Genomic DNA, 20295 nt, shown 5'->3' with positions numbered 1-20295 from the left:
GTAATGCCATATTCTTCCTCCACCACCACCACTCCCTCCCCTCGCCCACCAGTACAGTCAGACCTCAGAGAGAAACACAGAAACTCCAGTGGAGGCTGGGGTCCCCTATGTAAAACCCCGCCCCCCTGCTCTTGCAGGGGCATCTTTACAAGAGTAAGTCAACTTCTGAGCCAGCCCAGCAGGCTTCTCTCTCAGAAGACCAACACAGGCCCAAGCATGTACCAAGTCTACTGATTAAAGAAAGCTCCAAAACATCAGCTTCCAATGGAAATAGGACCAGACTTGTTTCCTTTGTTTTGTTTTTTTTTCTCCTCTTTTCTTAATATTTTAAAATTAAAAAAAATTTTTTTTTCTATTTCTTATTTTTTCTTTATCCTTTATTTTATATATATTTTCTTTTTTTCTTTTCTCTTTACATTTTTTCTATCAGCCTTATAGTCTTTTGTTCATTTGTTGGTTCATTTGTTTCCTTCTCTTATTTTTCAGATCAGGCTTCTTATTTTTTTTTTCTCTCTTTTCTCCTTCTTTCTTATTTTTTAAATGAGACAGAAGACAGTCAGTGATATAGAAGACAAAATGATGGAAAATAAGGAAGCTGAAAAGAAGAGAGAAAGACAACTACTGGATCACGAAAAGGGGATTTTGAGAACTCAGCAATTCCATAAAATGAAATGATATCTGGATAATAGGGGTCCCAGAGGGAGGAAAGAGGAACAGAAGGTTTATATGAACAAATTATAGCTGAGAACTTCCCTAATCTGGGGAAGGAAACAGGCATTTAAGTCCAGGAAGCACAGAGAACCCCCCTCAAAATCAATAAAAACAGGTCAACACCTCAACATATAATAGTGAAACTTGCAAATTTCAAAGATAAAGAATATTCTGAGAGCAGCTCGGGACAAGAGGTCCTTAACCTATAAGGGTAGAAACATAAGGCTGGCAGGAGACCTATCCACAGGGACCTAGCAGGCCAGAAAGGACAGGCATGATATATTCAATGTGCTAAATGGGAAAAATATACAGCCAAGAATAATTTATCCAGCAAGGCTGTCATTCAGTATAGAAGGAGAGATAAAGAGTTTGCAGAACAAACAAAATCTAAAGGAATTTGTGAACACTAAACCAGCCCTGCAAGAACTATTGAAGGAGTTCCTTTGAGTGAAGAGAGAGCCCAAAAGTAACAAAGACCAGAAAGGAACAGAGACAATCTACAGGAACTGCTACTTTACAGGTAATACAATGGCACTAACTTTATATCTTTCAATAATTACTCTGAATGTAAATGGACTAAATGCTCCAAGCAAAAGACATAGGGTATCAGAATGGATAATAAAAACAGGACCCATCAATACACTGCTTATAAGAGACTCATTTTAGACCCAAAGACACCTCCAGATTGAAAGTGAAGGGGTAAAGAGTCATTTATCATGCCAATGGACATCAAAAGAAAGCTGGAGTAGCAATCGTTATATCAGACAAACTAAATTTTAAACCAAAGACTGTAACAAGAGATGAAGAAGGACACTATATCATAATAAAAGGGTCTATCCAACAAGAAGATCTAACAGTTGTAAATATGTAGGCCCCTACTTGGGAGCAGCCAATTATATAAACCAATTAATAACAAAATTAAACACGTGGATAATAATACAGTAATAGTAGGGGACTTTAACACCCCACTCACAGCAATGGACAGATCATATAGGCAGAAGACCAACAAGGAAACAAGGCCTTTGAATGACACACTGGATTAGATGGACTTAACAGGTATATTCAGAGCATCCTAAAGCAGAATACATATTCTTCTCAAGTGCACATGGAACATTCTCTAGAACAGATCACATACTGGGTCACAAATCAGGTCTCAACTGCTACAAAAAGACTGCTATTATTCCTCGCATATTTTCAGACCACAGTGTTTTAAAACTTGAAGTCAACTACTAGAAAAAATTTGGAAGGACCACAAATACATGGAGGTTAAAGAGTATCCTACTAAAGACTGAATGGGTCAACCAGGAAATTAAAGAAGAATTTAAAAAATATGGAAGGAAATGAAAATGAAAACATGACAGTTCAGAATGTGTGAGATGCAGCAAAGGCGGTCCTAAGAAGGAAGTATATAGGAATACAAGCCTTTCTCAAGAAAGAAGAAAAGTCTCAAATATACAACCTAACCTTACACCTAAAGGAGCTGGAAAGAGAATAGCAAATAAAGTCTAAATCCAGCAGGAGGAGAGAAATAATAGAGAGTAAAGCAGAAATCAATGATATAGAAATCAAAAAAACAGTAGAACAGATGAACAAGACTAGTTGGTTCTTTGAAAGAATTAATAAGATCAATAAACCCCTAGCCAGACTTATCAAAAAGAAAAGAGAAAAGACCCAAATAAATAAAATCATGAATGAAAGAGGAGAGATCACAATCAACACCGAAGAAATACAAACAATTATAAAAGAATATTATGATCAACTATATGTCAACAAATTAGGCAATCTGGAAGAAATGGATGCATTCATAGAAACATATAAACCACCAAAACTGAAACAGGAAGAAATAGAAAACTTGAACAGAGCCATAACCAGCAAGGAATTATATCAGTAATCAAAAACCTCCCAACAAACAAGAGTCCAGGGCCAGATGGCCTCCCAGTGGAATTCTACAAAACATTTAAAGAACGATTAATACCTATTCTTCTGAAAATGTTTCAAAAATAAAACTGGAAGGAAAACTTCCAAACTCATTCTATGAAACCAGCATTACCTTGACCCCACAACCAGACAAAGACCTCATCAAAAAGGAGAATTGCAGACCAACATCCCTGAGGAACATGGGATTCTCACCAAGATACTATCTGTATGCAACAGTACATTAAAAGGATTATTCACCGCAAACAAATGGAATTTATTCCTGGGATGCAAGGATGGTTCAACATCCACAAATCAGTCAATGTGATACACCACATTAATAAAAGAAAGAACAAGAACCATATGATCCTCTCAATAGATGCAGAAAAAGCATTTGACAAAATACAGCATCCTGTCTTGATAGAAACTCTCCACCATGTGGGGATAGAGGGAACCAAAAAATGCACGGCAGAGCCATGTGAGTGGCAGTAAGAGAAGAAACTGCCCTTCCCACCAGCCCAGGAAAGAAAACTAGGCATGACTCTCAGAGCTGAGCAGGCTCGAGGCTTTCAGACCGGATGGCCCATAAATCTTGCTCAACAGTACAGGTATCTTGGTCGTTTGTAAATCGCCTCAAAGCTTAAAAGCCCTGTTTTCATTCTTGGTTGCCCATCTACCAAACACCAGTAGAGTGTTCAAAACCCCTTGAGCATCTACCAAATGTTATGAACTAAGGTCATAAGAGTCTTCTTCAGAGACCCTAGTCATCATCACTCAATGAGCTGACTGTCCCAACTGGAGTAGAGAAGAGCAGTGTACAAGAAATTTTACTTGCTTTGAGAAATGAATACTGTCATAAGATCTGATTCCTGGTTCATTGTCTAGGCTTAGCTCTGATAACCTTCCTGTTTTCTCATTCCATCCACACCCCAGTCCTAAAAGTGTAGAAATAAACTGCATATAGGTCCCTGAACACAAAATGCTATTTCATAACCCCGTGCCTTTCTACACACTGTACCACTTTTCCAAAACCAGCTTAAAGGTCATCTATTCCAGAGGGCCCTCCCGGACCTTCCCTCAGAGAATGAGTTCTCCACTGTGCATTTGCCCCCTTTCCTTTTAGAATGAAATAGTTAAAATACACAAGGTGGTATAGAAAATAATACAGCAAACACCTGGCATTTGTAAATCTTAATTATCCTGTATTTGCCATTTCTTTTAAGAAATTAAACAGTTTAGATACAGCCAAAGCCCCTTCTGGGCCATGCTCCCATCATATCACCCTCTCTCTTCCCCTGGAAGTAAGCAGTATCCTGAATAGAATGTCTGTATACTTTTACTATATATGTATCCCTAAACAATATGTCTGATCTTTTTGCATGTTGTTAAACTCTAAAATCACACCATGGGTATTCCTCTGTGTTCTATTTTTCTCAACATTGTATTTTTGAGATTGTTTTAAATGTTGACATATTAAATCATTTTAAGTGCTCTCTAAATATTATAGCAATTTGTACTCCTACCAGCAGTATATGGAAAGTTCTCTGATTAGAGTCTCTGAAGAAGACGCTTATGACCTTAGTTCATAACATTTGGTAGATGCTCAAAGGGTTTTGAACACTCTACTGGTGTTTTGGTAGATGGACAACCAAGAATGAAAACAGGGCTTTTAAGCTTTGAGGTGATTTATAAACAACCATGTATTTGCCAACACTTCATCCTATCAGAACTTTTAAATCTTTTTCAGTTTGATATGTATGAAATGGAATTTCACTGTGGTTTTAATTTACATATCTTTGATTACTACCAAGGCTAAGCATCTGTTTATATGTTTTTTTGGCTACTTACATTTCCTCTTTTGGAATTTTCTTCACATACCCACTGCACATTTTTCTATTTTTATGTAGTTCTTTACATACTCCTTTGTTGGTAGAATTAACTAAAAAAATTTCATCTTAATTTTGTTCATAGTTTCGTTTGTTGTACAAAAATTTTCTGTTTTAATATAAATCAAATTTATCGATCTTTTAAGGACTCGGTGAGCTTTTTGCAGCTTCTTTAGAAAATCCTTCCCAACCCTGATGTTATAAAGATGTACTTCTCTCTTCTCTTATAAAAGCTATACATTTTATATCTAAGTATTTAGTTCCCTTCGAATTTATTTTTGTTTATGGTGAAGGTAAGGATCCAACTGAACTTTCTGAATATGGATAGCCAATCAGTTTAGTTCTGTGATATTGAAAAAACAAAAAAACCACAAAACTTTTACTGTGGCTCTTATCACAAGATACTGCAATGTACTTTTCATTTGTTTGTTTTTGCCTGCAGATCAGAATTGCTAAAGAAGAGAGTCTATGTCTTTTCCATTTCTGTATTTCAGAACCTAACACCATGCCAGCAAAAATACTGAATGAATTACCTGTTAAAGTACAAAAGCTATACCTAAAGATAGACCAAAAACATATGAACACCATTATCTAAGAAGCTGTCACTTCTTGTGTGCAGTAATCCTCAATATAAATCAGTGTTTCTAGCTAAAGAATTAATGTGAAATTCAAAAGAATTTTCCCAAAGAAATTGGAAGTCTCATAGATAACACTGATGATTCTCTGAAATTTGGCAATTAATACTAATAGTTTGACAAACATTCACGTGTATTCACTCAAAATTCCCCAGAGTTAACCTGATACAGCACCTGGCTTTGTTCAATGAACAGGTTCAAGCCTCTGCTTGGAAGAAGAGTGCGGTGGGAACTAAGAGGTCACAACATGCAAGCCTTACTCTGACATTAAGGGTCATGCCAAACCAAGTTTCAGTTTATCCTAACTCAGTTTACCTCAACAAAAATGATGTTAGGTGCTTTCTAAGTATCCTTCTAGGCAAGAATTAAATGTTTGTGATTGGCCTGAAGGAGAGACAAGACTGTGATGGACAGAGATGGCTTCCAGAAGGCTGGTCCAATCAACATGTAAAGCCATAGGTTGTTTCTCTGTTCTTTATTTAATTCCTGATATTTTTAATCATCTACTAAAATTTCCTTACTCATGCATAAATATCACCCACCAAAATTCTGTTAAATAAATCATGCCACAATTATCAGTCAAGTCACTAAAAATGATCTCAGATCACTAATGCTTGAGCGTTTTATATTGTATTCCATGTTTAAGTCATTTCATGACCATTTTAAACACATTTATCTGGCACTTATTAACAATGGGGACATGTACTAAAGCAGGGATATCACTGAAGAAGACAGACCCTCTCCCCTTAAACAGCTCACAGCTTTGTTAACAACACAGACATGTAATCAAACAATTGCAATGCAATGTCATAAATGCTGTAATCAAGGTGGGCCTAAAAAGCTGTGATGGCAAATCAGGAGTTAGCAGTGGATCAGAGTCTTAAATGAATAGATTTTAAATAATTTCAGTGGATCTAATGGTTTGGGCTTAAAAAAAACCAACTGTTTTTATTCATTATTTCTAGTATGAGAGTTTGAGATTATAAATTATGTAATTATAAATGTCAATTATAAAATCCTTAAAGCACTAACTTTCTGAACAATGATTATCTGAAGTTAGATGTTAGATGATTCAAAGTTGGTACACTGATCAAAAGAATGTTACATCGATCATTAATAGTAACAAAGTAAGGTTTTTTTAACCACTGGGCAGCTTTCTTCAAGTACACTATAACATACTTATTTCATGCATGCGAAAATATGATCTAAGTTCATATCAAGAGTAATAGCAGTTGGCCATATGCTTTTGTCATAGGATTCCCACATCTCTAAGATTCAGGGAAGAGTTAAGTAGCAGGAAGATAGTAGGTGATGGCAAACCAAAAATTCTTACTTAAATCAGACAACTCCAAACTGTAGTGGCTCCAGCTTCAGTGTGGCAAACTACTGGGAAGTTCGGAGGTTGACTCATCTTGAAGCTGTGCTTGCCCAGCACTTTCCATACAAACACTGCAAATATGTTATCTCTTCATATCAAAGAACTGGAGAAGGCTGCTGAAGGTCATAGGACTAAGGATGCTTGCCCCAAGTGAACACCTGGTACCACCTCTGGCCGCAAAGAATGCCCTGATAACTCTTCACGGTACCCTTGCTTCACACACAATTATCGCATTGATAATTCTGAGCCCTAAAGTTTTCACACATCACAAAGAAAACTCAGTGTCATAGAAAGCACATAAATCCTCTTGGAACCAATTTAATGGCTTTTATGGAAGATATACCTGCATAATGAACAGGCACTGCTATTTTGTGAGTAACATATTTATAATTACAACTCCTACAAATTGTGCAAACTGGTTCCAACAGCTGCAAACACAGGATGTTGTCAACCTATATCTTAACCTTGACATTTAAGATATGTATTTTTTATTTTTTTAAGATCTTTATTATTTGTCAGAGAGCGAGAGAGGGAGGGAGAAAGAGCACAAGCAGGGGGAGGGGCAGGCAGAGAGAGAAGCTCCTCAGCAAGGAGCCTGACATGGGACTTGATCCCAGGACCCTGGGATCATGACCTGAGCCAAAGGCACACACTTAACCGACTGAGCCACCCAGGTGCCCCTAACCTTGACATTTAATTCAGTATGTACTGTTGCATCTGTATTTCAGAGAAAGAACAAAAACATTTTGAAGGTATTATTTTTCTGAGTGCTACATGATACATGCTTAATGGTTTGGTTCTTCTCAACAGAGTCTTTGGTCTAGCCCTAACCTTCGACATATTATACATGTAAGAACAAGAAAGGGACAAACTTTTGCTAAGGATCTTCTACAAATGGAGTATTTCATTCATAATTCCCTTAAATATTTGAGATAATGATGTCCCTTATTAATAGAAGAGAAAATCGAGGCTTAGAAAGTATCAAGAACTTGACAAAGGTCATAAAGCCAATGAATATTACAGACAGATCTTTAAATGACCCCAAGTATCTTGATAATTCCAGAGCTTCTTTCCCTTCACCATCAATAAGAAGTCTAACAATGCCAGACCGAAAGAAGTATATTACAGTAGAAAAAGTGCCAACAATGACCTTCCCAAAATACAGTCTTTATATTATACCCAGATTTTAGGGTTACTTTATCATGCAGTAAAAACAGTGTTCCCACCAGCTTGGTCAGAGGAACAGAAATTATTATTCATTTCACATAGTCTTTACAGAAGATGTAAGATTTCCTAATATATCTTAAAATGACTTGATAGAGGCTAAAAAGAAGTAATAAAGGCACAACACTCTAATTGAAACATTTCCCTTGAATTTAGTATTTTCTGCATATCTTATGAGGTCAAAGCCACAGAATTACTTCAAATTCATATAATATTATGTCACTGTACATTTTGGACCCCATTACTTAAGATCCAATAAGTAAATGAGCAGGTATGTTATTTCAAATGTAACCTCTTTTGATTTGATTACCAGACTTTCTACTGATTTTGACATATTTATAAATAAAAAACTAGGTCACTAAATGGTTCTATGAACTAGGTTAAAACACAGTAAAATCTCAGTTAGTATTCCGGAAGCAGTAGACAGCAGCTCTCACTTTCCCACATCAGATGAACAGAACTGTCATTATCTGCCTGAATGCTCAGACCCACACTATATTTCTATTCATGCATTTAGTTAGGGTCTAGCAGTTTAAGTCATCAAAAATTACATGACAAGAAAAGATGGTACACCAACATGTCAGGCAGTTCTTAGCATTAGGAAGCTCTCCATCATTGGTTATTTTAGCAATCTAATGATGTCTTAATTTGTCTATTTTAATGAATATATTACTGAAAAGACAGAGATAGACAATCTTACATCAAAAATGACTACAGGAGGTGTGCCTGGCTGGCTCGGTCAGAAGAGCATGTGACTGTACATCTCGGGGTCATGAGTTCGAGCCCCACACTGGGTATAGTGATTACTTAAATAAATTTTAAAAAACTTAAAAAAAAATGGCTATAGCAACATAAGTAAAAGGAAGACTGTGATTTTTTTGACCAAGCAGGAGATAATGGTTTAGTGTTTTTGGAAAGTTGTCTGGCAGCATGAATCAAGAGCTTTTTAAATGTTTTAATTTTTGGCCCAATAATTTCACTTCTAGAAATCTATCCTAAGGAAATACTCAGGGATATATGATCAAAGATTTATGAACAAGGACATGCATTCCTATTGATAAAAATAAAACCATGCAAAAATACAAATGTTTGAAAATTGAGAATGTTTGAAAATGATACAATATGAAAAATTATTATAAATACATCAAAAATCAAGTTTTCCAAAACGTTATTACATATAATTGCTAAAGAAAAACTCAGCATTCAAAACTGTATATACAACATGAACTTAAATTTATTTAAAAAAAAAAAAAGACAAGAAGGCAAGGCATTGGATCAATATGTGAATAAGGTGATAAAATTATGGATGATTTCATTTTCCTCCTTATACATTTCTAATTTTTCCAAATTTGGTACAATGATTATTGTAAACTAAAAAATTATTTACATCAGCCTTATTTTAGCTTCTTAATTCTAATTGGCACCAACAAAATAAAAAGATACACTATACAAATGAAGACGCTTCTATGAATGTGAAAGAAATGCAAAAACAGGACAAGCTGACACAGAGAGCTCTTGACATAATTGTATCTCTTCAGACTGAATACTAATGCTGATAGCACTAATGGAATGAAACCAGAATGGCATGAATAATACATTACTTGCACCAATCAATGTTAGAATGTTACAAGCTGATGGAAAATAAATGCTCAGAGTAAAAACAGAGGAAGAAATTTCAAATGCAAGTACAGTATAACAATCCATCTAGTATCTCTACTGACCAGGGTATGGGAGAATTGTTGCAACTCTGCCAAAAGAATACAAAATCGATAACAACTGTTGCTTTTGCGCAGCCAAACTGTGTTCTGCCAATGATGTATCAGAGGAAAGACTATACAGATGAGGTAAATTATTGATTAATATACATGTGTTTTCATGTAACTATGTGTACCCATTAACAGAAGACTTATCATGATGCCAGGAAATGCAAAATTTTAACTGCAATTAGTATAAAATTATATGCTATATATTAAAACAAAGAACAGAAATAACACAGACATAAAGAAAGTTAATTGTAGCACACATTATCCATATTCCTAAGTCAAGGGTCTTCTAGCACAGAGCTCTGAAGGAAATAATGCAGTTTTCAGTCTCTAGGTAAAGTGGCTAGGTGATTGATGGAACATGCCTCAGGGAATACATAAGCCCCCTCTTATTCACATATATGTCAGTTCCTTTTCAACTGAGGGTCTGAATTATAGAGTAGATCAGTGCCTTAAGAGAGAGTGAAAACAAGAGGATACTACCAGGTAAAAGGCTCCTTAACTCTCAAATCCTACAGGGGAAATTCAAAGGACATCATGTTCCACATATGGTACAAATGGGGGAAAATATCTTGGAAAAAAGGAAAAGCATGTTTATTTAAAAACTTGCTTAGAGATGCCTATAGTAACTCTCTTATAGGCCAAATTAAAAATGATACTTTTATTTCAAATCATCCTCCATATTGAATAAAATACACAAATTTGATTTTCCAAGAGCATTTTCCTGCCAAATTCTTTCTTGTAAAACAAGAAAAGAAACAAAGCCATCTTAGCACTTTAATACTTTGGCATAACGACCAAAAAGAACACCCTGAATTTGATATTAGCGAGCTTTCCATGGACCCCCCCCATCCGCCCATGTTTATCATGCAAGAAACAAGATTTATAAAATCACATCATAATGGAATTCTGCAAAATAAAGATTTTTTTAGAATAATTTAAGAAAACATTCCAGACACAAGTGATGGACAAACTAGAATGGGTTTCTTGGGGATATTATACAATATTTTTTCTTTGGGGATCTTAACAAGAACAAACGTAGCCCTAGGGGCTTTCTGGTTGACATAGTAGCTAGCAAATGGTACTTGATTTGCTCTTTTCTCATATTTCAATGTTAACCCTCTTGAACGCACACAAAAAGAGGCTCAGTTACAAAGCAGTGCAAAGTAAGAATATTTGTCAACTACCCACCGTATATCAGGAGTGATTTCTATTGAACATGTGGCCCTGACTCTGAACAAGAAAACCTGGGTAAGGAGAGAGAGAGAGACCTTCAAAAATGATCTCCACCAAAATCCAGATCTATCCTTTGCTTTTATATAGGTTTAACTATGTGAAATTTTACTGGCTAAATGCTCTGGTCAGCTAAAACAACTAAAAATTAAGAAAGCTTCATGCTTTTAAATTTTGCTATTTGGCAAGTAAAATCACTCTCCTAAACAGCTACCATACAATTACTGTGTCAAAGGGAAATCAAAACGGAAATTATACAGTATTTGTAAAATCATGAAAATAATAAAGATAGGCACTTATTGGTCAACAATTTACCTTTCAGGTACTACGCTATGAAATCTACAGACAAAATTTAATTACATTTCTTAAACCTAAAAGGTAAGTTATTAATAGCCCCATTTTACAATAGAAGAAACTGAGGCTCAAGATCATGAGATAATAAGTGGCAAGATCCTAATAAAAGTCTTGCTGCCTCCTAAGTCTATATTTTTACCAAGCCCATCATCACTACACTTAAATGTGTATGTTGGCCAAGCTGTACTCAAAGACAAATACATAGCCTTAAATGCTTTCTGTGTTCTAAATAATAAAAATAAATGATGCAAACATTCAAGTAAAGAGTTTGAGAAAGGAACAATGGAAATCACAGTAGGCAGAAAAAGGAAAATTAAGAGATTCAGAGCATAATGAATTATTATCGATAAATAATCGTTCTGGTTGAATTTTTTTTTTAAATCCCAAGGCAAAAACTACCCCCCCCAAAAAAAGTGAGCAGGCGAGGACAACACTAAATTAGTAAAGAAAAGGAGATATAACAACAAATAAAGGTGTCGTTTTCTTTAAAAAGGAGAAATACACTTATGCCAATGTATTCCAAAGTGTGCTTCTAGTGTTCTATAGAAAGTTAATAGATGCTACACACACACACCCCCCCCCACACACACAAGCATTCAGTATCTAAATTTGGGAAATTCTGGGCTGAACAAAGTGAGAAATTATTTCCAGCATTTCTCCTCATCTTTAACACGATAAAGCTTATTGTTAATCTCCAATACTATTCCAATACTACTTTATTTGACAGGAGGATCATTTCACACCTTTAAAAAAATACTTCAGTATAGGGGCACCTGAGTGACTCAGTCAGTTAAGCATCAGAGTCTTGGTTTTAGCTCAGGTCGTGATCTCAGGATGGTGAGATGGAGCCCTGTGTCAGGCTCCATGCTCAGCAGGAAGTCAGCTTGAGATTCTTTCCCCCTCCTTCTCCCTCTCTGTGCCCCCCCAAAATAAATAAATAAATCTTAAAAAAATACTTCAGTATAGAAAAAATGTACAAAACATATTTACAAAGCTAGCCTAACACTCATTATCAAAAAATCTAACGTAGTGCAATAGAGAAAAATCAACTGAAAGCCACTATAATACCCTGTAGAGCCTAATTAAACAACTACGTGTAAGCCACAAGAAAACTACCATAGTTATTACAGATCTGTATATTAAGTATTATTCTCTGTTTTAACTCCCACTGAAAATGATGTCAAGGAAAACAAAGTTTTATCCTTTGTCAGTTGACATTGGGAGGACAAGAAAGGATTGCAGTTTTCCATCCTCAGATGGGTTTCATTTAGAAGAGAAATATGGACCCTATAAAACCAAGTCAATCATGTTCCTCAGTTTGAGGGAGTGGAGGGAGACAGAGGGAAGTAATTCTCTCATGATCTGCTTTAAAAATGCCATAAATACTCCCTCTACTTTGGGCTGCACTAAATTCTGGAAACCCATAAAACAGTGAGGTGTGAGAAAAGGATATGCAGTAATCCATTTTATCTGTATTGGAACTGTCAATAAGGGTGGATCTACCTTGGCAATAAAACACTTTTAAAAGCACAATAAAATATTTAAAACTATTTGAATTCAACATATTGACCCAAAGTAAGATAATATCCCATGCTGTCAAAAATCAGCAGTGCAAATATAACTGCAATCTATCCTAGTATTTACTTATGTATTTTGCACATGGTAGAATGACTGCACACCCTGCTTTTCCATGACAGTCTAGGCTTACACTTGCTATCCTGGTGCAACTATTAATTTTGCCCCTCTCTCCTCTCCAAAATGTCTAGTTTGGAGTATAACTACATAGTCACCCTAAGCTCAAACCATATAGTACCATTATCTTCCTAAAACCTCAGGTCAAGGGTTGGGGAGTGACCTGATATCAAACTTATATACATACCTGCATTCATATCATAGCTCTGCTAATTATGTGACCTGGGTGAGATCACTTCACCCTTCGGTCCTCAGTTTCTTCACACATAAAATAATAATAACTATTTCATGGTCGTATGAGGATTAAATAAGAAAATATGCTATGTTTAGCATAGTAGCTGGTATTCAGTAAGTGCTCTATAAATGCTAGCTATGGAAACTATAACAACCACCTCAGAGAGCCCCAAGTGTTTTCACACATAAAATGAGTATAATAATACCCAAATCCTGAGTGATATGAAAGATTATATTAGAAAACCCATGTAATGTGGCTGGCAGAGTGTCAGGTATACAATATGTGCTCAGTAAATGTGCATTTCCTTCATTTCCTTAAATCTACAAGGGCTGTAGTACTAATGACCCACTAGTACTTTGTGTTTCATTATATAAATACAAATTCTACACCTGGAAAAATAAAATACAAAAAAAAGAACAATAGCAAAATATGATAGCGTCTAGTAAATAAAACTTGAAAGCAACAAGAACTGAGGTTAATTGTCTCAGGTACAAAATTGCAAGGAGGGGCGCCTGGCTGGCTCAGTTGGTTAAGCGACTGCCTTCGGCTCAGGTCATGATCCTGGAGTCCCTGGATCGAGTCCCGCATCAGGCTCCCTGCTCGGCAGGGAGTCTGCTTCTCCCTCTGCCCCTCCCCCCTCTCATGTGCTCTCTCTCATTCTCTCTCTCTGAAATAAATAAATAAAATCTTTAAAAAAAAAAAAAGACAAAATTGCAAGGAGATTCAATATTCTAGAACCTTAGGAAGGTGCTTGCATTCTGGAGACATACGTAGTTAAAACTCTATTTTTTAACATTCCTTGTAGCCTTCCCCCAGCCACTCCACCCCAGCCCACCCCAGTCTACTCAGCCAAAAGTAGATCCACTTACCTCTAAGGACATATTTCAGTATTTCCTAACTGTGGAGAATCATGAAGAGTCTAAGATTTTACACTACATGCAAACTAACAAGTTAATCTGCCATCATTTCATAAATGTGTGCAGAAGACTCAAGACTCTTAACCAGAGCAGCGCCTGGGTGGCTCAGTTGGTTGGGTGTCTGCTTTCTGCAGTTCGTGATCTCAGGGTCCCGGGATCAAGCCCCGAGTCGGGCTCCCTGCTCAGCCGGGAGCCTGCTTCTCCCTCTCCCACTGCCCCTCCCCTTGCTCGTGCTCTCTCTCGCTTGCATCCTCTTTCTGTCTCTCTCTCAAATAAATAAAATCTTAAAAAAAAAAAAAAAAGACTCCTAACCAAAGGCAAAGGATTTTATTACTTAAAGTAACAGCAAAAGCCAGAATGTCAGCATCTGTGCTCGTTCCCCAAGCCCAAATTACCACGAGTGATACAAAAAAAGCCAAGGTGACATCTATACATGTGGTGGGCTGGGTTACAGCAGAAGAACCCAGAGCTCAGGGAACCTGAATCTCTTATAATGATCAGTAAGTTCACATGGAAGGAGTACTTATCTTTATTATATTACACAATAAATAACCTATGCCTTGTTCTGAAGGGAGCTACTATCTCTATCATCCAAGGCTATTCCTTGCTAAAAATATCCTTAAAAAGATAGTCCAGAGCAGGCAGTGCCTCTGATCACAAGACATGCAGAAACATGACACACTGTGCAGAATTGTCTCCCAACACCAACCAGGTACACATGGATTGTGCCTGCCCCTGGGTCCCAACACACAGTGTTCTGTGCTTAGATAAATTAGGGAAATATTAAACACAGGTTGTTTTGTGTTTTTTTTTTTTTAAGTTTCTTTAAAGCAGAACTTCTCAGAACCTAGCAATCCAATGTGGCTTAGTGAACCCCCAACAGGAAGATAGAATGCAGGTTTTAAAACTCATTTTTCACAAAACACCTATAAATATCTCCCAAAGGCATATTCCTTGGATCACAGTTTGGGAACTCTGGGGAGAGTTTATATCATGTGCTCAATATCATCATTCTCTCTTGTATAAGGTTAGCTAATATTTTCCCATTTATTTCCTAAAATCCCAAATCCACAGGGAAATGTTTACATAAAGAAATGCCTTTTAAAAGTATTAAAATATTGGAAGCAAAAAAACTGTAGAGTCCCTCTGTGCAAAAGAACCCTTAAAAATAATTGAGATAATATAAGTAAAGTACTTAGCACTAGCTGGCACACAGTAAGTACTCAAAAAATAGCAGCAATTACGAGTATTAGCCATTTTATCATGGTGCATTTACAGAACCCTCTTTGTTATAACACACTGAATTCCTATTATAAGTAAGCTGGTGTGGCCGTAGTAACATCGGGTCATGACTAGTGATTTTTCCTTCTCTAATTCTACTACCGTACACTTTCCTACATGCAATGTTTCCATTCTCCTCATGCCAATATTTTACTCCACAAACTGAACCTTATAAGCCTCTAGGTTTATTTTAGTCTAAATTTGATAAATGTTACTCAAAGCCAGTCTTCTTTTTTGTTTTCTTTTAATGTAAAAAATTAGATCCCCATTTATTTAGAAGAACTAATTCATAGTTTAAGTGTCTGTGCTTTCTTCGGTTTTTTTCTCTCTTAACAGGGTTGTCACTGAAAGGTCAAGCTGGATCTCATGAGCAAGTGACAAAGACATTGGCTTAGTTACCGGAAGCTCAGCACTAAAATAAAATACAGTGAGGCCTGCTTGGTACTTCATTAAGGCAGTGTCAAGTTGGCTTGTGTAGGTCCCAGAAGAGATTTCTAATCCCCTGCTTCTTCTAGCTCCCCTCATGACAGTACCTTTTCATGCTGAGCCTTTGGAGGAGGGGAGACCTGCCAGGCAAGCTGGCATCCATTTCTACAAGTCATCCATCAGTTGGCCAGAACTTCTCCAATTATACCAGAATGGCGGATAACAAAATGACATGGAAATCAAAATAATCTAGTATTCTGTGTGTTTACAGTACGTTAGAATGTCCTTAAATAAAGGCTTTTCCTCCTCATTGCTCAGTTTCCTGTCTGTAAACTGGAATGTGATTTTCCCCCTTATTTCATAGTTTAGAGGAGAGATTAATGAACATTTGTAAAATATTAATTTTATACGAAATAAAGCATAAATGATATTTTGTTTTTCACAAAATATGATGGTGAATATCCACTTGCACATGTTACTCTCAGAGGGATCAAATCTCTAAGTCAAGTTATAAAAAGGAACTTCTATTACTGTGGCATTCTACATCTTCCTTGAATGGCAGCTAAAGCTAAGTGAGAAATTAAATTTCCATTTCCAAAATAAAAAAAACAAATCTTATATTTTATAGCCATTTATGTGAAGAAACTCCCAAATAAGAAATTTCATTAAAATGTGGCCTAATACTAAATTTTTTTACAAAACTGTGTTAAAATCTCTGCTTAAAACCGTATTACATGAACTATTTGTGGGTATTTCTAAATATGTGTTTCCAATATTTTAAACTTTTTGAGAAGTTAGTTCTGAGGAATTTTCTTACTAGTATAGTTCTCACACGCTACATAAAAAAAAAGTTGCCAGACATATTTCTGGACTTTGCACAAAATCACCAAGGAACCTTTAAAAACCATCCCTTGTCCCTTAAAATTCAGTGAATCTAGAGTGCGGCTCAGGAATCTGTATTTCTAAATATCCCCTCTAGGGGCACCTGGGTGGCACAGTCATTAAACATCTGCCTTGGGCTCAGGTCATGATCCCTTGGATCGAGCCCCGCATCGGGCTTCCTGCTTGGCGGGAAGCCTGATTCTCCCTCTCCCACTCCTCCTGCTTGTGTTCCTGCTCTCGCTCTCTCTCTCTCTGGGTCAAATAAATAAATGAAATCTCTAAGTATCCCCTCTAGATCCAAACCTAGGCAAATTTTAAAACTACTGAAAGATTGCCATTGTACATTTCAAATAGCATCAAGCTGGAAGCAGAAAACTGCGCTTTGGAAAAGGGGTGGTTCTCTTCTTTATAATAACAGAGAGCAATCCTCTCTCTAGTCTTTTGAAGTGATAAGCCAAGGAGTTTCTTCTGTTCCTCCATATATAACCACTTTTTCTTCAAAAGAATTTTAAAACAAAAATAATACATATTCATGGTGTATGTGTGTAGTTTCTAGAGAAACGAAAGTCATCATCAGGTAAAGTCAAGTCAGAGGAAGACAGACCATTGCTGGACGCTGAAGCAAAAAAAATGCTACTGAGTAGCTGAAAAGTCAAAGAATGCACCTTCTAAGCCAAATCAAGAAATTAATTCTAAGTTTTGTAAACTTTTCGAACTTTATTTTATTTGCTTTAGTTCAAAAAGAAAGAAAAGTGGTCCTTTTAACCTTCCCACCAGAGAAAATACTGTGCAGAGATGTAATTTTAACCAAGTCGTGGCTGCCCCCTAGTGCCCGCTTACCCCAATTACAAGATTTTTTAAGGGAGTCTTCACTAGTCATGAAAACTTCCTTTCAGCTTTGAAGTAAGAACACAAACTAAAGTTGGTTTCTAAATGTCCTGATATATTCATTCTTGTAAAGTGACTATCCCTAGCCCTTTAATTTATTTCCCAGGACATCTACAATTTTTGAAGTTTACCCGACTTTGAACGGTGTTGCTAAAATAATGCAAGATATTTCTATGCTTTTGTTTTCTGTTTGTATATTCTTCACAAACCATATAGAAGAGCCCCTTAATCTTGGCCCCTGCTAATTACCAGAAGCAGGGTGTGCCCATGGGCCCTGAGTCTGAATGCCTCCCCTTCTGTGTTCCTACAGGCCCAGTAGTAGAGGCAGATGTTGTCTGCAATGGAGCCAGACCCACACTTGTGCTTTTGCAGCCAGTCTTCTACAACAGCCAGGCCTGCTAAATGGTCAGGCCCTCGGTGGGTGGCTTCCATAATCTCTCTAACCTGGCTACAGTTTCCTAATTTGCTGATCTCCCTGCCCCTGAATCAGCAAGTATCAGGATCCCAGGCACTCATTGGGACCACTGCCCTAGCCTTTTGGGGAAGTGGCATTGGCTTGTGATGGGAGGGTCCTTGACTTGGGTCACCCCAACTTCTCTCCTAGTTAGGATTCCTTCAGGAATATTCATATGCCAGACATAATTCAAATAGGTGTGCTCGTATACAAACTGGATAGTTAGCATTTACTAATTATGTCTTTTTTTTTTTTTTTAGCTTACTTGCTCTTTTCTCTTTGCAGAAAGCCAAATACAATTTTATGCTTCTTTAAACTATACTGAACATAAGGTAGTCTTCTTTCAAAGTAGGAATTTAAGTAGGACAATCAAAAGTAATGGAAATTTGGTAGACAGAAAGCAAGGAAATTTGGGCATCTATTTTGCTACTTAACCAATACTTTAAAAATCATCAAATTTAAGGTATTATCACTATGTAATCACATTCTAGTGAAAAATATCACTCTCTCTAACAATGGCCAAAAGTTAGAATGAGAAGCTTAAAGTAAATCACCAACAGAAAGAAAAATCAGCTAATCTGCAAAAGTAAATATTTATTCTTTGTGGTACACATCAAATATACAGTGGTCTGCATCAGAATAATATTTATTCACAAAGTGAAATGAATTACTTACATGTTACTATGAAACAATATGCCACATTTTTTGAAAGGCAGAAACATACCTTACAATTGTTACTGAAATTAGCAGCTAGAGTAACTGTATTTATTATAAGCTATAGTAGCTATAACTATATATATTGACATGGAACATGTTAATGATTTATTTTTACAAGGAAAAATTAACTTTCTAAGCAACATGTACCTTATGACCCTATTTTTAAATATTTTTATTTTTATTTATATTTACACACACTACAACACATTCAAAATCTGAAAGGATATATACTAAACTGAAAATATGATTTCTTCCTGGGTGGTAGAATTAGGATAATTTTTCTTTTCATTTCCTTCTCTTACGTATATTTCCTGACAAAGAATTCTGATATGTAGTACTTGTGGCTTTTTTAAAAGCTTTTTTTTTTTTAAAGAGAGTAAAATTATGCCATGCTAACTTTTATGGTTATCCTCAGCTACCACTATGTCCTTTCTTCAAGTTCAGTATTGCTGAGTAAATTAGAGAAAGTTTTTCTTGGTTGGGGCCTACACTTAGGATGGGGGAGCAGGATACTGTTTAAGGATCTCTATTGTTTGTTTTCATCATTTTTTGAGTCTGAAATTCCTCTGTCTCCACAGTCCAGACTGACTAAGGAAAGACTAGAGTACATTTTGCAATAACTGGCTTTTGCTGCACTCTGCTGGAACATTCTCTGGTGTTCTGCACTAAATGATCAATAAAGAATGCTCAGGTCTTTGCTATATATATCTGGTTTAAAATGTCCTCATGGAGGTTTACGTATTTCTATGGATAAATGAGAATATTCCTTATCTAATAAAAGGGATATAGTTTACAAACATACACACCAAGGATCACCATGCTCACATATCAGTAAGTGGCTATACATGCAATAGTTGATTATGGTATGTTAGAGGTAACATTTTTAAGTGTTTATTTTGTACCCTCTAAGAGGTAAATCTCTTCTCAACTCTTCTAAACAAACTCAAAGATCTATCTTCAATCTTGTAAATTCTTTAGATGTACCTAACTGGACTCACATTATGTGGAATCATTTGTTACATTAAGAAGGAAAAAAAAAAAAGAAAACCCTACCAAATTAAAGCACTTTTTCAGTTTGTTGGTAAATACTCAAATGACTTACACCTGCTTTGTCTACCTACCAATTTCCCTGTTTTTAGTCGTTTACCTCTTCCCCCTAAAACGCACCTGCAGTCAACATTCAGCATGAAGCTCTTTCGGTGAAAAGTAAATCAATTTGTGTTGGCCCAAGATTCCACAAAACAGTGTCTAATGAGGCCTTAGTAACACAGATGCAATGGAAAAGAACCGTGGCAGGCTTGTTTCAACAATCTTCTGAGGGCAGTAAGGAAAAACTTTCACCTTAGACCTGTCTTGGGAGTTGCAAACACAGATGTTGGCAAGAATCCCAGCATACACAAAATACTTCTCAATTTTTACCAATACCTGCTAAAATTATGTTTTGGCCTCTCTGCTTGGAAAGAAAAGTCTGGGATGACCCATCTTTTGACTTTATAATCTGCATAAATCTCTTGAAGAGGGTTCACAGGAAAAGTTTCCATGAAACATTTCTATTTTAAAAAAAAGAAGACAAAGAAAAAGAAAGAAAGAAAGAAAGAAAGAAAGAAAGAAAGAAAGAAAGAAAAGAAAGAGAGAGAGAAAGAAAGAAAGAGAGAGAGAGAAAGAAAGAAAGAAAGAAAGAAAGAAAGAAAGAAAGAAAGAAAGA

At 36.2% G+C, this 20295-nt stretch overlaps 1 protein-coding gene and 1 pseudogene across 7 annotated transcripts in view; one reads left to right on the top strand and one right to left on the bottom strand.

Moving 5' to 3' along the window:
• The window catches only part of BBS9 (Bardet-Biedl syndrome 9), a 453139-nt gene that overhangs the window by 169389 nt on the left and 263455 nt on the right, over nucleotides 1-20295 (bottom strand). The window lies entirely within an intron of this gene.
• The window catches only part of LOC118021245, a 25293-nt pseudogene continuing 14473 nt past the window's right edge, over nucleotides 9476-20295 (top strand).

This window comes from Mirounga leonina, unplaced genomic scaffold (genome assembly GCF_011800145.1).
Source record: "Mirounga leonina isolate KUSES-001 unplaced genomic scaffold, KU_Mleo_1.0 Mir_174, whole genome shotgun sequence".
Classification (NCBI taxonomy): Eukaryota; Metazoa; Chordata; class Mammalia; order Carnivora; family Phocidae; genus Mirounga; species Mirounga leonina.
This window is presented reverse-complemented; position numbering and strand designations above follow the sequence as displayed.